Below are 15484 nucleotides of genomic sequence, written 5' to 3'. Positions count from 1 at the left end.
GCCACCTCGCCGCCGTGCGCCGCCGCGCCCCCTCCGCCCCCCGGCCCCGCCGGCCCGCCTCGCCGTGGACGGGGGGAGCGGCGGCGCCGCGGGAGCCCACCTCGGCCGCTGGGCTGCGGGAGGTCGCGGCTGGGGGCGGGACGCGGAGAGGGGCGAGACCCGCCTGGCCGCCCGCCGGGGCTAGCGGCACCCTCCGCGCCTCCCCCGGTGGCGGCCAGCCCCCGGTCCCTCACGGGGACCCCTCCGGGGCAGGGCGGCTCCCGCACACCGCGCTCCGCTTCGCTCTCTGCTCGCCCCAAGCTCCGCGGCGGGCACCGTGCGGGCAGCGGGCTGGGGAGGGAGGCAGCGCGGCTGGGGGTGCAGGCGGTGAGCGGGGACAGGAGGTTGGATGCTGGGGGTGCAGGCGGTGAGCGGGGGCAGGAGGTTGGATGCTGGCGGTGGGCGCAGGGGCCGACTCTGCTGGGCACCGGCTCTGCACGTTGCCAGGTTGGAAACACGCCGCACGGTCGTCCTGCTAAACAGCACCCCGGTAGCCCAGTCCTGTCGCTGTCACCGTTGAGCGGGAAGACTGAGGTGTCAGATTAGTTAGAAATCTTCACGGTCTTGCCTGAGGCAGAACAAAGGCTTCAGGCTTTCTCCCGAGTTCGGCAGGGTGGACAAAAAGCCCTGAGCTCGCCAGCTGTGCTGCTGTGAGATGGACACTCTTCCAACACCTTCTCTGGGGCAGCACGGGTTGTGTTGATTGGCACAATCAGTTCTCTTAATTTCCCAGTGGATCACGGCTGGTACAGGCTCAACAAAATGAGAAACATAGGCTGCATGCTCAGCTAACGGTAAATTATAATTTTGCTGAACTGTAGATGAAAAACGGGTTTAAAAAAGGTAGCAAAGATACATTTTAGTGTTCTCTCTTGGGTGTCTCTGGCAGTTCCGGGTGAGGATGGGCACAGGGCCCATTGCCAGTCTTACTGAGAAGACATAATTATCCAAACTGGGAGGCCAGCTGCTTTTATCTCAGAGTACCTTTACAGCAGGAATAAGTGAAACTGTAAAAGCTAGAACAAGAGTAGCCTCTGTATAAATGAGTCAAGCGCAACATTTTCAAGTAGGAAGTACAATGTAATTACAATTTTTTATTATCTTTCCCCATTACTCTACCCAGCAGCAGTTATTGTGCAAGAATTGATGTTGCTCTGGTCAGCAAAAATATTTGACCATCTTGCAGCAATCAACATCTAGGACAAAAATTACCGTAAAATTTGGAGCCGTCCACAACTCCTCTGTTTATCTCTTGTGCAGTGACTCCAAAATGTGTTCAAAATCTGCAAAATGTAGCAGAGGATGTGGGACAGAATCATTGCGCAATTTTTCTTCTCGCCAGATGCGAAGAGGTGCTCTGCCCACTAACAAACACTGCCAGAAGCTCCCCATGCAGGACTGAGCTTCTAGTCAACATGTAAGCAAAGTAAATCCTTATGCCAATATCACCAAAATAGATTGTGGACAAAAATGCTTTGCAAATGAGGCTGAATGTGTCATGCTAGAGTACATTACACGCTACCTTGCCTTCTAGCTGCTTTTCAGCGCAAATGCAAAGCTCTCAGGGATCTGTGACTTGCTCACAACCTATGAGGCTAGCTGGGAAAGCACACCAATCTCCTGTCAGCAAGACGTTTTTTGTGCTGGCCACAGAGTACATCCAGCAGTAGGTGTCCTGCAGACATCCCTCCCTTTGCAAAATCACCAAGCTATGCATTTGTTGTCATTCAGGACTGACCAAATGGCCCATTTCTCAGGTTTATGGTTAAAATAAGCCACATGTACTTCACCAAACAACTGACTTTGTTAAATAGGTGAGGCCAGGCTTATTCTAGTCTTAGACAACAGTGACGGCTCCTGAGGCTGCGGACTCCTCTGACTGCCAAGCCAGCAGTGTTCTGTTTCAGATTTTGCTTATTCTAGGACCTAGAAAGTCTGGACTTCCTACAGCTGCTGTCACAAGAAAACAGTCTTATTGTGTGAGGTAGCGAGTACTACCCCAATGGGATGGGGTGGGATGGGATGGGATGGGATGGGAGACTGCACACCACCTGACCCAGGGACAGACACTGGAGGTCAATTCTGCAGACTCTACTCTGCCTGCATCACTTTTCTGTTTCTGTTCTTTCCTCCCTCTTCCCAGGGAAGCAGTAGCTCAGATCAGAGCCTCATCTTACAACGTTTAATTTTGTATACACTTCCAAGAGCCACTGAAGCAGCTTTGCACTGAGAATTAGTGCATGAAGTTTTGCTCATGAGTGGCCCAGTTCTTGAAGCGGCAAAGCACTCTTGATTCCTTTCAAAGCCCCTGAAGTAAACAGGAGCTTCCATCTTCAACCCATTCTTCCAGAGATACCCATCAGGATACTGGAAGAGTTGATCTTCTACTGATGTTATGGAAATAGAAAGCAAAGCTACAGGTTTATTTTGTAATGCTGTAGAGTATAATATTTGTTGTTAATACAGCAGACCAGAAAACAGTGCAATCAGTTAATGACTGAACTGATTCCAACAGGAACATCAGTTCATGTTGAAACTAGATGATCTTCAAAGGTCCCTTCCAACCCAAACTATTTGATGATACTTTTATAAAAAACAAGCAGACAATGGCAAATCATCTTGCTGTATTTTCTTGTCTGTCTGTTCCATAGTTGATGTTTTCACCCTATTGTTGCACTATATTTTATTTCTCAGGCACTGAAGGAAGGGCAAAAAAGGGAGTCTGCCTGTTAACATAAGACTTTACAAAGTATTGCTGCCTTACTCTAGCACTCCGACCAAAATATCTAAAAAAGTCAGGGAACCAAACCGAGCTTCCTCTGCTATCCTGAGCAAGCTTTATATATTTCAACGGAGTGTACGAGATCTGAAGTTAGAACATGAATCACACCAGGACTTGGCTCTCCATGTACAATTTAAAGAGCTCTCATTTAGATCTTCATCAATGTTAGGCCGAGCAGATTCCCAATTAACTTATGATTGCTTTCCCACTACAGTTCATCTGCCTGCTTCCCTCCTCCTTCTTTCTCATCTACATGCTAAATTTCTCTGAATTTATAACTTCACAGAGAATCTGACAAAGTATTCCTCAGTAAATGAAATTTATTTTTTATGTTGAATTTATTTAGCTTAACTTTGGTATTTTCCTTTGATTTGATTTATTTAATGCATGTGGTTCCCTTAGCTTGGTTCTGAAATGTTTTTTTCTCAAGTAAATAACTTTGCGTTTACAAAGTAGTAATAGGTAGCATTAATGTTAACATGCATTTTATCCTCAATATAATACTTGAAATAACTGCTTTTCTCATTGTATAGTTAAGTCAGTTTTGCACTGTAACTAAATGTTGACAAAATAAAAAGGAAATGCTGGGCACATTTTCAAAAGGCTTTGCTGAGAAGGATTCCCTTCCTGGCAGAGTAAGTGCATTTGAATATTGAAACTGAGTAGGCAGATTTGGGTTTTAGTTCTGCTTTTCAGTTTTGTTTCTATGCATCATTTAATCTAAAAGTTACTGACCCTTCTGCACTTTTTTTGGTGGTCTTCACAAAGAGGAAATGGCAGATTCAAGAACAGGCGCCTTTGTGACCCTCGAGAGGAAATTCCAGTCGCTATTGCAAAAAATGAGCAATTAACTGTGAAAGGTCTGCAAATAATACAATTGAAGGTAGAGGACATTGACCTGAATTAGTGAATGTACTAGTCACATTCTTGCCTATATTAAAATATTCTGAGATACTAATTCTGTATTGTGGGAGGGAGAGGGAAAGAAGAGGAAGAAAGAAACAAAGGGAAAAAAAAAAGGTTTTAATCCCATCTCCATTTTAAATGCTATAAAATTCTGGATAAGAAATTGGGAAAACACTGTTATGTATCTAAACAACATGTTTTTCAGTCACATTATGTTTCATTTTTTTTCAAAGGCAATAGTTTTGACATACAGTAGCGATGTTACAGAAAATAAACTAAGGAGTATACACATAGGAAAAATATAGTTTGATTTTCTCTACATTGAAAAATGTTCGTAATCTAAATTAAAGTGACACTGAAAAGATTGGCTTTATATTGGAAACACAAGCAGGGAACCTGGGCTCCAGGTGATCTGTGTCAGAACCTTCCTATATAACACTGGAAAAGACAAATCCCTCTCTGGACCCCATCTTTGTCTCCTCTCTTGATGAGAGAGGTAAAATGACTTACCTTTCAAGGAAGATCCAGGAATGCACACCAGCAAAGACATTATATGCATGGCAAATAAAATTACAGGATTACAGGGAGGCACATATGCAGTACATGTAACATCCTAAATTAAATTAATATTTTTTTAATCCTCAGCTTAACTTCCAGAGATGATACATATAAACAGCTGTGTTTTACCTATGATGTATTTTCTTTTTGTTTTATTTATTATAAAATGTTGTACCATGGCATCCAGCAAAATAATATCTCCATGAATTAACTACAAGGAATAAGAGCTGAACAATATCTGTCTTTTTTTTTTTTTTTCCCTGCACAACAGGTAGGGTTCATGGGTGGTACTGTCTGGCCTGTACCATGCTGAAGCAGAATGATGCAGCTGGATGGTACTGGCCAAAGCATGATAATATACCTAAAACTTGTATTTGCTGACGTGTTTGCATCTGCTGTTTGGATGTGCACAAAGAGCATCCAGCACACAAGGACTTCTGGACAGAGAGCTTTGCCCCTAGTCACCTGGAAATGGGTTTAGTGTATCAGTGTATCTTGCCAACATCCAGGGCAACGCAGAATAAGGAAGGCACAAAGGTGTGTCAAAAGCATGGTAGGTCCCTCCATCCTCATCAGGTCTACACATTGTTTCAGTTGTCTGGTGCTGTCTGTGCAGACAAAAAAAAACCCTGTTGGGATAAAAGGTGCCAGGGCTTGAGCACAAGAAAAGCTTTGAGAGTGTGACAAGAGGGAGTGCGGAGAGACTGGGAGGCTAGTGCTGAAGGTTACTGAGGGAAAGAGGTTGAGCCATGGAGGATGAGAAAAGAGGTAAGGCAGGTGAGGGGAAGGGAACTATGTCTTTTTAGATAAGAGAGAGCAGAGTGTAGATAAATCCAGAGAGAAGGCTGATAACAGTCAGTGAGGCCTATGCTGCTAAAATTCCCTGGGGATCTGTGTGTGGTGGTGTCAGCTGTAGCCACCTGTGACATGTCCATGGGCTTCTGGGAAAACATTGATTTGCTGGAGTCCCACTGGAGCCTGAGGCATTTGCCCAGCAGGATGAAATGCTGGAGCTATACACAACGCCTGGACATCTCTGACCAAGCAGAGTGCTCTGGATTCTGGTTAATTCTTCCCTTCATGGGACCAGTATGCTACAACCAAAGGCAGCCTCCAACTAAGCAGGGTTAGAAATTTAGGGATGGGTCCCAACTGTCATACTGTAGCTCTAGAAAGTATTTTTATGAGGAACAGTGAGTACAGGGAGTAGCAATGCTTTTAGAGCAGAACTTCATGACTTTGTGATGGGGATATATGACACAGAAACCTGCAGATATTTATGACCCAGAAGGCTCCTTCCAGTGCTTCATTCTGATGTCAAAATGGCTGGGAAGAGTGATGCCTGGTGTTACTCGATGCTTTTAAAAGTGACCCAGGCTTTTGACCTGGCTGTGTCTTCAGTTGGCAAAGTAAGACCGATTTTGATCAAATGAGAAAAGAGCAAATACTGTGTGATGTGGCCCTTCCAGTATGAGCCAAAATACAAACCAGAAATGTCTGTATCAAGTCTGTTCTGCAGTAGTAGACAAATATGCCATGAGTAAAATAAGGACAAATTTAACCTGCTGCAACTATCTGTGCCAATAGAAAAGGAAAACAATCAAGAACCTGTCCTAAACTCCTCCTCATTTTTCCCCTGGCAGGGCTCACTTTTACATCTTTACAGCTGCAGAGGAGATACTCATCCAAGGGCTTACTAAACCATTTCAAATGAAATCTATTGGGTCAGCATGTTTGCTATTAAAGTTGCTTAAACCAGCTCATCTGATTTGAATGAGACAGCTGTAGGAGAGCTCATGCAGGTTTTTCTGCTGGTAGATCTGAGAAATGATAAGTTCAAGCGGAGGTTATGAGCCAAGAAGTGGTAAAGGAAATAGTGGCTGACCCCCCAAGAGCCTGGGTATGTCTCTGTTCATGTCTTGTTGATGTGAACTGAGGCTGAGTGAGATGCGTAAGTCCCTCTCAGAGATGCCTCAAGTGTTTCTTAATTCACCTTTTTATTAAAGACTCATCAACTGTCATTAAGAGCATCTCAACACAAAAACACCACAGTACCATCTTCCATTACCTCAGACATTTGCAGAGTGACCATCTACCTAAATCCTCAATGTTTTCTCATCTCTGGCACTCTTCCCTTATTCAGTTTTTTCCTCACCCTATTTGTTTCTAACAAACATAACAAATTTGATGGATTTAGAAGCTATTTTTAATATATAAGTCTAGCAAGAGCTTTTTTAAAATAGAGCTTTATGCACCTGAATTCAATACATTTTCATTTAGTAGAATTTGAAAAGCCTGTGTTGTTCCATTAATAAGAACCTTCAAACTAAACTTACAATACTCAAACAGAATGGAAAAAACAACAACAACCACCAAACAAACAAAACCAACCAACCGAAACAGACTAACAAAACCAACAAACAAGTGCTCAAAATTGGGAAATAAGGTGCTGTAATCTTCCTCAGGGACAAGCAAAATGAATGACTGCCTTAAAGAATAGTATTCTCAACTTTAATTACAGACCTGGTGCAAGAGCTGTCATGGTATTGTCATGTTTTGAAATGCTCTGAGGTTAGAGTAGGTTCTGAATGGATCAGGTACTATTTATTTCCACCATCCTTTTCTCTAGTTTCCCAAAATGCTGCTAGTTTTGTGCAATCCCACTGCAGATGTTTATAAACACACTCATTTTTATTTATAACTCTGGCTTTTGGTTGTGGTTTTTAACCTGGACAAAGCCAGAGATACCACTCAGGAATTGAATCAGGTTACAGATATATGCCACTGCACCAGATAGATGGGAGTATTTTTTAACTTTAAGAAAAAGATGCCAAAGGCTATTATATACAAAGGAATAATTATATATAGTTTCCGAAGCATTCAAGTACTCTTCCACTAATCCTGACAGTCACAATATGAGGTACCACTTTTGCCCACTCACATCAGCTGCATCTAAACTCAAATAACAGTCCAAGTCCACCCTTCACCACTGTAACTTCGGTGTTGTGTCCTTTACTTTCCATTGTGGGGACTAACAGAGGACAGCATACCAAAACTGCTTTGCCAGGGCAGTTTGGGAAAAGGATCCTCCCTAATCTCTCAAGCTCCAGAAATTCCAGTTCCCTCTAAGTGCCTTTCCTCCTTCAGCGTGGAAGGCCTACCATCCTACAGTCCCACCATCCTACAGTCCTGCCATTCTACAGTCCTACCATCCTACAGTCCAACCATTCTACAGTCTCACCATCCTACAACCTAACTGTGGGAGAGATCCCATCTGGAGCACCAACTGCAGCATCCAGTCATTATCCAGAGTACATGTCTCCACATACCCAGTTCAAAAAATGAAAATACTTACCTGTGTTATAGAAAAGTCCATCATGTCTGCAGAAGAGCACCTTGGATTGTTGTTTTGTAAGTAAAGATGTAAAAAACACACTGGTGCTAAATAGGTTAAAACAGAGAGATGCATGGAATTGAAGCTGACTTTGGAAAAGAAAACAAAATGCATTTTTCCAAATGCATGTTTGTTTAAGAGATAATGTAACTGAGCACCTATTTATGTATCTGCTTCTCCTTGGATACTGACCTTCATCTTTTGCAATACTGTTGGTAAGGGAAAGAAAAATAACTTTTGTTTCCCAAAGTTAAAGATCTATGCAATTATGCTGCAAAATGAATGACTTATCAGGAAAAAATAACTTTGCAATTAGCTGCACGTAGGAAGGCAATGAAAGATGTTAATTCCACTTGGAAGGTAACCTGAAAACTATTCTGGTGTTCAGATCAGTCTCGATCTCTCACTGCTGGTGCTTGACCTTTCCTCCCTGACTCCATGGTGGGTTTCTACGAATAAGTCTTCAAGGAAAGGTTAACACTGACCCAAGTTTAACTCCTTATTCATCATTCTGGCAATTGTTTTTCGTGTTTTTCGTCTCACTTCCCTCTTTTTGTTTGTGCTGAAGAGACTTCTGTATGGAAACAGGACGTTAGAGGCAGACGAGCCAGCCCAGTGCTGCAGGATATTCAGTGCCTGCAGGCTGCGATCTGCAAACTGATACATTTTTTTTTCCTTCTACAGTTATCTAAGAGGAATCAAGAAGAAAGCAGAGTGAAAGACAAGCTTGGCACATAAAAAAATCTCCAGTTTCTTTAGAGAATATTTTTCAAAGTTGTCTGGGTATCAACAATCTTTTAATGAACATTTTAGAAAAAACACGTTATCAACACAAAAGCGGTACTTTGTTTTTTCATTGGTTTTAATGAAAGTCTGATTAATTAAGTTAGCTAAATTAATTAAGCTAATTAAATTAACCGAGAGAACTTTCAGGTTTGTGTCCAGAGGCTACAAAGATAGTTTTTGCCAAATTATCTCCTCAGTGTTCCCACTCTGAGCTAATAGAAAGACCCAAGATATACACTACCTTTGCCACCAGAGAGCAGCGGAATTAAATACTGTAATTACAACAATCGTGCTTTTAATTAGTGCCATGTACTAAATGCACAAGCTTGCCTTTTCCTGAATGCCGTTGAACAGTGCTGTCTCTGAAGGAAACAGGGACAAACCGCTTAATTTTATATGAATTTTCTTGAAATAGTTTCTTTTTTTTTCCCTAATATTTCCCTTCACTCTGTTCATTCTGAGAAGGAGCTGATTGAATTGTCATTGTCTCTGATGACTCATCAATAAAATTTATCCAGAAGGGCTTGATAGCTGATGGTTGTATCCCCAGTACATCAGTGTGGAATAGCATTTGGAAAGCCTGTCTCCAGTCTTCTCATGGTTGCCACTTTTTGCAATCGAGAGTCTATTCACCTTCCTTGTTATGAATACCTATGGCTTTTCTCATCATGCACAAATGCATCCAGGTTCCTTTATGTTCCCCATATCATGTAACTTCAGTAACTCACCACATAATCTATTAGAAGATCTCCTATTCAAATAACCCTCTAGGTATTATAATGACACCGGTTATATGAAAATGAATGTTTACCGTACAGTCTGAAACTGAAATTTAGCTTAAATTACTGAAGCATACCATGCTTTAAAACCATGCATGACTTAATCTACATGAAAGGATACCGAATACAGTTGCTGTCTTTTGTGAACAGTATATTGGTTTTAATATTTTTGCTGAAGTATAACAGAGGCTGATCCTCAGCTGGTATAAAATGTCACAAGTCTGTTGTGGTCAATGAAGCAATAGCAGCCTATCCCAAAGGAGGATCTGAAACAGAGGAGAATATTCAGTCTGAATTAAAAGGTAAAAAAAAGCCACAATTTGTTTCTCTGCAAAAGCAATGCCTGAAAGATTATGGTATTTTCTGTATCTCCATATTCTCTATATATTTATCATTTTAGATCATCTCTATATTCATTAATTCACCAAATAATCTTCTGTGAGACCTTCCATCCACATAATACTCCAGGTAACATGACACTATGACAAAAATACACATTGAAAGAAATGCCACACTGTGGTAGTATGAAGTGTGTGATAATGACCTAGAAGCCAAGAGCTTATCCTATCTAAAATTTACTCTGGTGAAAACTAGTTTTCTGTACGTGCACTTTGTTAAGAATTTCTGTGAACATTCAACATGTTGAATCATTGTCTTAAAAAACATAAAAATGAATAGACACATATGTGGTTAGACCTGGATTCAAAAAGACAGTTCAAGAATTAGATTAGAGAAATATGTGGAGGCCAGACAGTGACTCGAAGAGCAAAACAAGAAGCTTGCTTTCTACATACAGAAGAGCCGCAAGAAATAGAATCTTTGCAGGACTGGTCTGGATTAACGTAATTTGCCGGCCCAGATGTCTCTTCCTTTGGAAGAGTAGCAGTAAATAAATTCTTTCCAATTTCAAGGTACTTAGAGTCTCTTAATCCAGGCTAAGGAAAATACTTTCCAAAACTGACCCATAGGTGATGCAGCTCAGCAAAAAGTCAACATTTAACAGCTGTGTTCAAAAGTCTCCTGGGGTCATTGTTTTCAATGAGTGTTGGCAGCCACCAGTCTGGGAGGAGCTTCAAACATTTTGGAGGACAGGATTATAATTCATAATGATCTTTACAAATTGGAGAAGTAGCCTAGGGGGAAAATAGAATGAAATTCAATAAAGGAAAAGAAAAGCCCACATAATTTGTTTGGCTGTAAACCCCACGGCTAGAAAGATGAGGCAAGTTCCTTGAAAGTAAAACGTTCCACATGTAACTGAAACAACCTGTGTCACAGGGACAAGATTGGGACAAACAGGGTAACCCACAGTTTTACAGAAAAGGATCCATGGGGTGTCCTACCACGAGCTGGAATATGAGTCAGCAGCATCACGCTTTTGTGCAAAATCACTTGGAGATGAAACTTCTGTATAAGCAGAAATATTGCCTGCAAGAGTATGAAGCAATCTTTCTGCTCTACTCAGCAGTGGCAAGGCTGCAGCTGATGTGTTGTCTCAGGTTTAGGGCATCAGCCTTCAAGGAGGAGGAGAACCAGTGCAAAGCAACAAAAACCAGAATGAACCTTTATAGACAAGATTGGATGAATTAGAATTGTTCTGAATGTGCTTTTCTCCAGACGAAAAGAGAAGAGGTTAAGCTGAGAAGGGTTATGATGATTTTCAACTATGCAACAGGAAAGGAAACCGTTTGTTCCCCTTATCTGCGGTTGATTGCATGACAGGAAAAAACTGTGACTAGGGTTCAGATTTGACATAAGGAAAGGTCAGGAAAGTGAAGTCTCAAAGGGCTGATTGCTGGACAGTAGTCAAGAATGCAGACCTTGGTCAGGAATGACAGGCAGAGTTGGTCTTTCCTGGGTGGTTCCACAGTGTCCCACCAAATTAGCAATTAATGTTCCTGACTCTATCTTGATGACAATAACTGAGCCTGGGCAGACATGGATAATGAATAACTGAAAGAGAGAGATGCATGTGTGTGTACAGAGATGAGATGGGGAAGATGTGTTATACATTCATGTTTCATATCTTCATTCCAAACTCAGGCCAGTCACATTCTGTATGATGACAGGATGGCATTTGTTTCTGTCTCTTGTTCTCTATCATTCCCCTGTGTTTATCATTCCTTCTCCTCCTTCAAACTGTTTTGTGGTTGGGAGGGGAGTGGGAAAAGGGATTCTCACTGTCTCATCCTATTGGAACATCCTACATTTTACAGGAATTAGGAAGAAGCTCTCACAAGTCCACCTGGGGATGCTGATGTCCCCATTACCACTGTGAGAAAAGGGAGGGTCCTTCATAGTGTGACAGCTGCAGAGGCCACTAAGTGTGAGTAAGGCAAAATAAGGTCAAGATTTTGTAGGCAGAACATTTTCAAAGAATTGCCTGGGAAAACTGATGAGAAAATATCTCACTAATACATATTTATCAAAGATAGAAGAATTATCTCAGATGTGAAAGACAGCAATTACTGAAGCATGAAAAAAGGGATGTGGATCCTCTTTTAAGTACAATTTTAAATGCAACACAAATTCTATGTAATGTATTAGTCAGTGCTTTTTAAATTGACCGCAACTAATCAGCAAAGTATTTTTGTGCATTTAATGGACTTAAGACAGAATAAAACTTTATATTTGCTACAAAGAAGTATCACTGTTCTTGGAGTACCGGAGGGGGATTTTGTCCTTTTTTTTGTTAAGATTGCAATCTGTGTAGAAAGTCCCTTCACATCAGTCAAAGATCTCAAGACTAAACATTTCAGCCACAACTATAAACCATAGAAAATAGGGCTGAATAGTACCATAAGAAGTCCTCTAGTCCACCCTGTCTTTCATAATGGAAGAGAAGGTACAAGTAAATAATTCTCAGTAGAGTTTTTTCTCTCTTATTTGTGAGAGCCATCAGTGGTGGAGAGTTCTTGGCCTCCTAAGACGAGCTATTCCTGTGCTTCATTAACCATACAGACAGAGCCTGAACGGTTAGGCTGAATCACGTCTTCTCTGGCTATTTAGAAAACTATAACTGAAGTTAGGAAACTAACTAAAGGTTTTCTGTCCCATTCTGCTGTCTGAGCTGCCTGCTGAGCAGCTGGAGAGTGAAAATGGAGAAAGTCTCAGTACAAGAGAAGGGCAATGAAGGTGGTGAAGGGTCTGGAGCACAAGTCTTATGAGTAGTGGCTGAGAGAACTGGGATTGTTTAGCCTGGAGAAAAGGAGGCTGAGGGGAGACCTTATCGCTGTCTACAACTACCTGAAAGGAGGTTGTAGCATGGAGGGTGTTGGTCTCTCCTCCCAAGTAGCAAGTGATAGGATGAGAAGAAATGCCCTCAAGTTGCACCAAGGGAGGTTTAGATTGGATATTAGGGAAAATATTCCTCACAGGAAGGCTTATCAGGCATTGGAACAGGCTGCCCAGGAAAGTGGTTGAGTCACCATTCCTGGAGGTGTTTAAAATATGTATAGATGAAGTTCTTAGCGACTTGGCTTAATGCTAGGGTTAGGTTATGATTGGACTCAATGATCTCGAGGGTGTCTTCCAACCTAAATGATTCTGTGATTCTCTACATCAAGCTCATGGTCCAGCCTGGAAGGTGGGTGGCTGAGATAAATTTGCTTCTGTTGTGGGTAGAGGAAACCCTGGAAGAGAGGTGGGAGTTAGAGATGGGGATGTTTTGAGCTGGTTGCTTCTTCCTAACTCCAACACGTCCCACTTAGAAGTGTCTGTATGACAGGATATTCTCTCAAGGTGAAGATCACATCTGTAACTAGTTGAGCCTCAGGTGAGTTGCTCTCCTGTGCTTAAAGTCTGGTGTGGTAGGAGGAAGACTTACAACTGGGAAGAACAACTAGAACAGAAAGCAGTTTGGAAGCTGTCCCTCCAGGCATTTATCTTGGTGCACAAGGGACAGAGCAACATGACACCTCCTGGTATGTGTTTTTAAAGCTCTTTATGGTGAGTGTACTTGGCAACTTCCCCTTAAGCTTCACAGATGGCTTTGCAAGGGCAGTGGTGATCTGTACTTACAACCACAAGCTGGCAGGCGAGGTCTGGGCTGTAGTAAGCTCTCCCTGAGTGCTCACTCTCACTGTCTCTCTGCATCAGCCATCTTCACCCATTTTTAAACAGTGCGTGATACTTTTTTGCTGCTCCTTCCCAGCTTTCCAGATATCAAGTTATTCCTCTTAACTACCATGGGTGGCCATATATTTGCAACTACCTGCACCTCACACTGCCTGCATTCCTTATATCACGTGAAAAGAGCGTTGGTGGTTTTCATACTAGTAGTGATCTTACACTGCCTTGAAAATGTTGCTTTACTTCTGTGTGGTGCACTAAGAGCTTTCACTGAGTATTTAGAAGTACATTTCTCATTATAGCAAGATGTTTCTGGCTGCTACTGTCAGAGTAGGTGCCCCACTAAAGACAAACACCCTGAGGTCCACCCCAGGGCTCAGCCCTGAGTGTCCTGGAAGAGTCCCAGGATCAGTCCAAAGGCCCAAGGCTGTGCAGTGAAAAACCCTTGGAAATCCTGAGAGTTTTGCCAGCAGCAGGGAAAATTCGGCAGCATAGCCTTCCTACACACACTTAGGGATGCTTAACACATCTCCAGTTAGCACATGTCCCAACCTGTGCCGTTGCAGCTCTGCTGCCCCTGTTACCTGGACCAGGGGGAAGAAGGCTGCAGGGGAGTTGGAGCATCAGTTGCCCTCATGCCTGTGGGGTACAGGTGCATTCAGGAGGCCAGTGTTTCAGCCCTGGTGTTTGCTCTACAAACACTGATTCATGAATCATGGAATCATAGAATAGTTTAGGTTGGAAAGGACGTTCAAAGCTCATCTAGTCTAAACCCCCTGCAATGAGAAGGAACGTCTTCAACTAGATCAGGTTGCTCAGAGCCCTGTCCATCCTGGCCTGGAATGTCTCCAAGGATGTGGCATCTACCGCCTCTCTGGGCAACCTGTGCCAGTGTTTCACCACCCCCATTGTAAAAAATTTCTTCCTCATGTCCAGCCTGAATCTCCCCTCCTTTAATTTCAAACCACTACCCCTTGTCCTGTCACAACAGGAAAAAGGTCTGTCCCCATCTTTCTTACAGGCCCCTTTTAAGCACTGAAAAGCTGCGATAAGGTCTCCCCAGAGCCTTCTCTTCTCCAGGCTGAATAACCCCAACTTTCTCAGCCTGTCCTCATAGGGAAGTTGATGTTAAGTGTTGATACTGCACAGGTTGATATCAGCTTTTAAATAGTGAATGACATGGACCAGCAAATAGTGGACTATTAGTGCTGATACTCTGTGTCCCCCTACTTGTTTTCCCACAAAATGCTCCATGTGCATGTGAGCACATGCACACATAATTATATATAACATGTATGTACATGTATAAATAGAAATATATACAATGTTAAAGGGCAGGAGTAGTATGTTTTATAGCATAGACTATATATATCCAGGGGCTCACTGCAGATATTTTGCTTCCTATTTGCAATTACGTGGATCACATCCCTTCCCTTCCCTTCCCACAAATTGTTATATAACTCTCCCATGGCAACTGCAGCAGTTGCACACAAATATAATGTTAGGAAAATAGGTATATTTAGCTGTTTCGGTGAAAAAGGGCATATTCCAAGGGTAATTAGATACCTCATGCCTTACTCTTTCACTACTCATGAGAGAGGCTGGAAACAGTTTCCCTCTGCTAGGATCTCCCTGAGCTTAGCAAAAGCTTTTTGCCTTGTGGACACGAGTACATTCGAGTTGGGACATCTTTGGGCCTGTAAAATTTGCAGTCTATATTTTAGCCACTGGGTGCCGCTACCAATTCAGTTGACAAAACCATTTTCTCCAGCAAATATGAGTTCGTAATTTTACCAGCACGCCTTGTTCTAACTCAGCCTGTGACATTAGTTTTCGTGGGGCTTCCTGTTGTCCAAAGGTTCATACAATAACACTTTTCTCACAGTTGCCAATGGGCTTCAGTTCAGCTGCAGTCAGGATGTTCCTTCACAGAAGAATGGCTTTTTATTAAAGTGCACAAGTGAAAGGTGAGCAGAATTAATAATCAAAGGACATAAAAGAGAAATTTAAGAGGTATTTCATAAATGTCATATGGTTGCAGACAGTCAAAAACCTGATTCTTATTACATGATTTGAGATGAAGCTGCTGAAATAATCTATGCGTCTCTGCTCTTATACAAACTCATTAAAAGTGTTAGTGAAACAAGATGATCAATTAATCCTATTTCA

General features: G+C 42.3%; 1 long non-coding RNA gene across 1 annotated transcript; it reads right to left on the bottom strand.

The window, feature by feature from the left end:
- Nucleotides 1-3919: 3919 nt before the first annotated feature.
- LOC139827069 (uncharacterized) lies at nt 3920-8113 on the bottom strand. Its single transcript, XR_011737259.1, has 3 exons — nt 7872-8113; nt 7641-7726; nt 3920-4893 (listed from the first exon to the last, which is right to left on the bottom strand). It is a non-coding gene; the product is annotated as an uncharacterized lncRNA (long non-coding RNA).
- Nucleotides 8114-15484: the final 7371 nt, after the last annotated feature.

This window comes from Patagioenas fasciata, chromosome 1, assembly GCF_037038585.1.
Source record: "Patagioenas fasciata isolate bPatFas1 chromosome 1, bPatFas1.hap1, whole genome shotgun sequence".
Classification (NCBI taxonomy): Eukaryota; Metazoa; Chordata; class Aves; order Columbiformes; family Columbidae; genus Patagioenas; species Patagioenas fasciata.
Note: the sequence above shows the minus strand (reverse complement) of the source record. Positions and strands in the feature narration are given on the sequence as shown.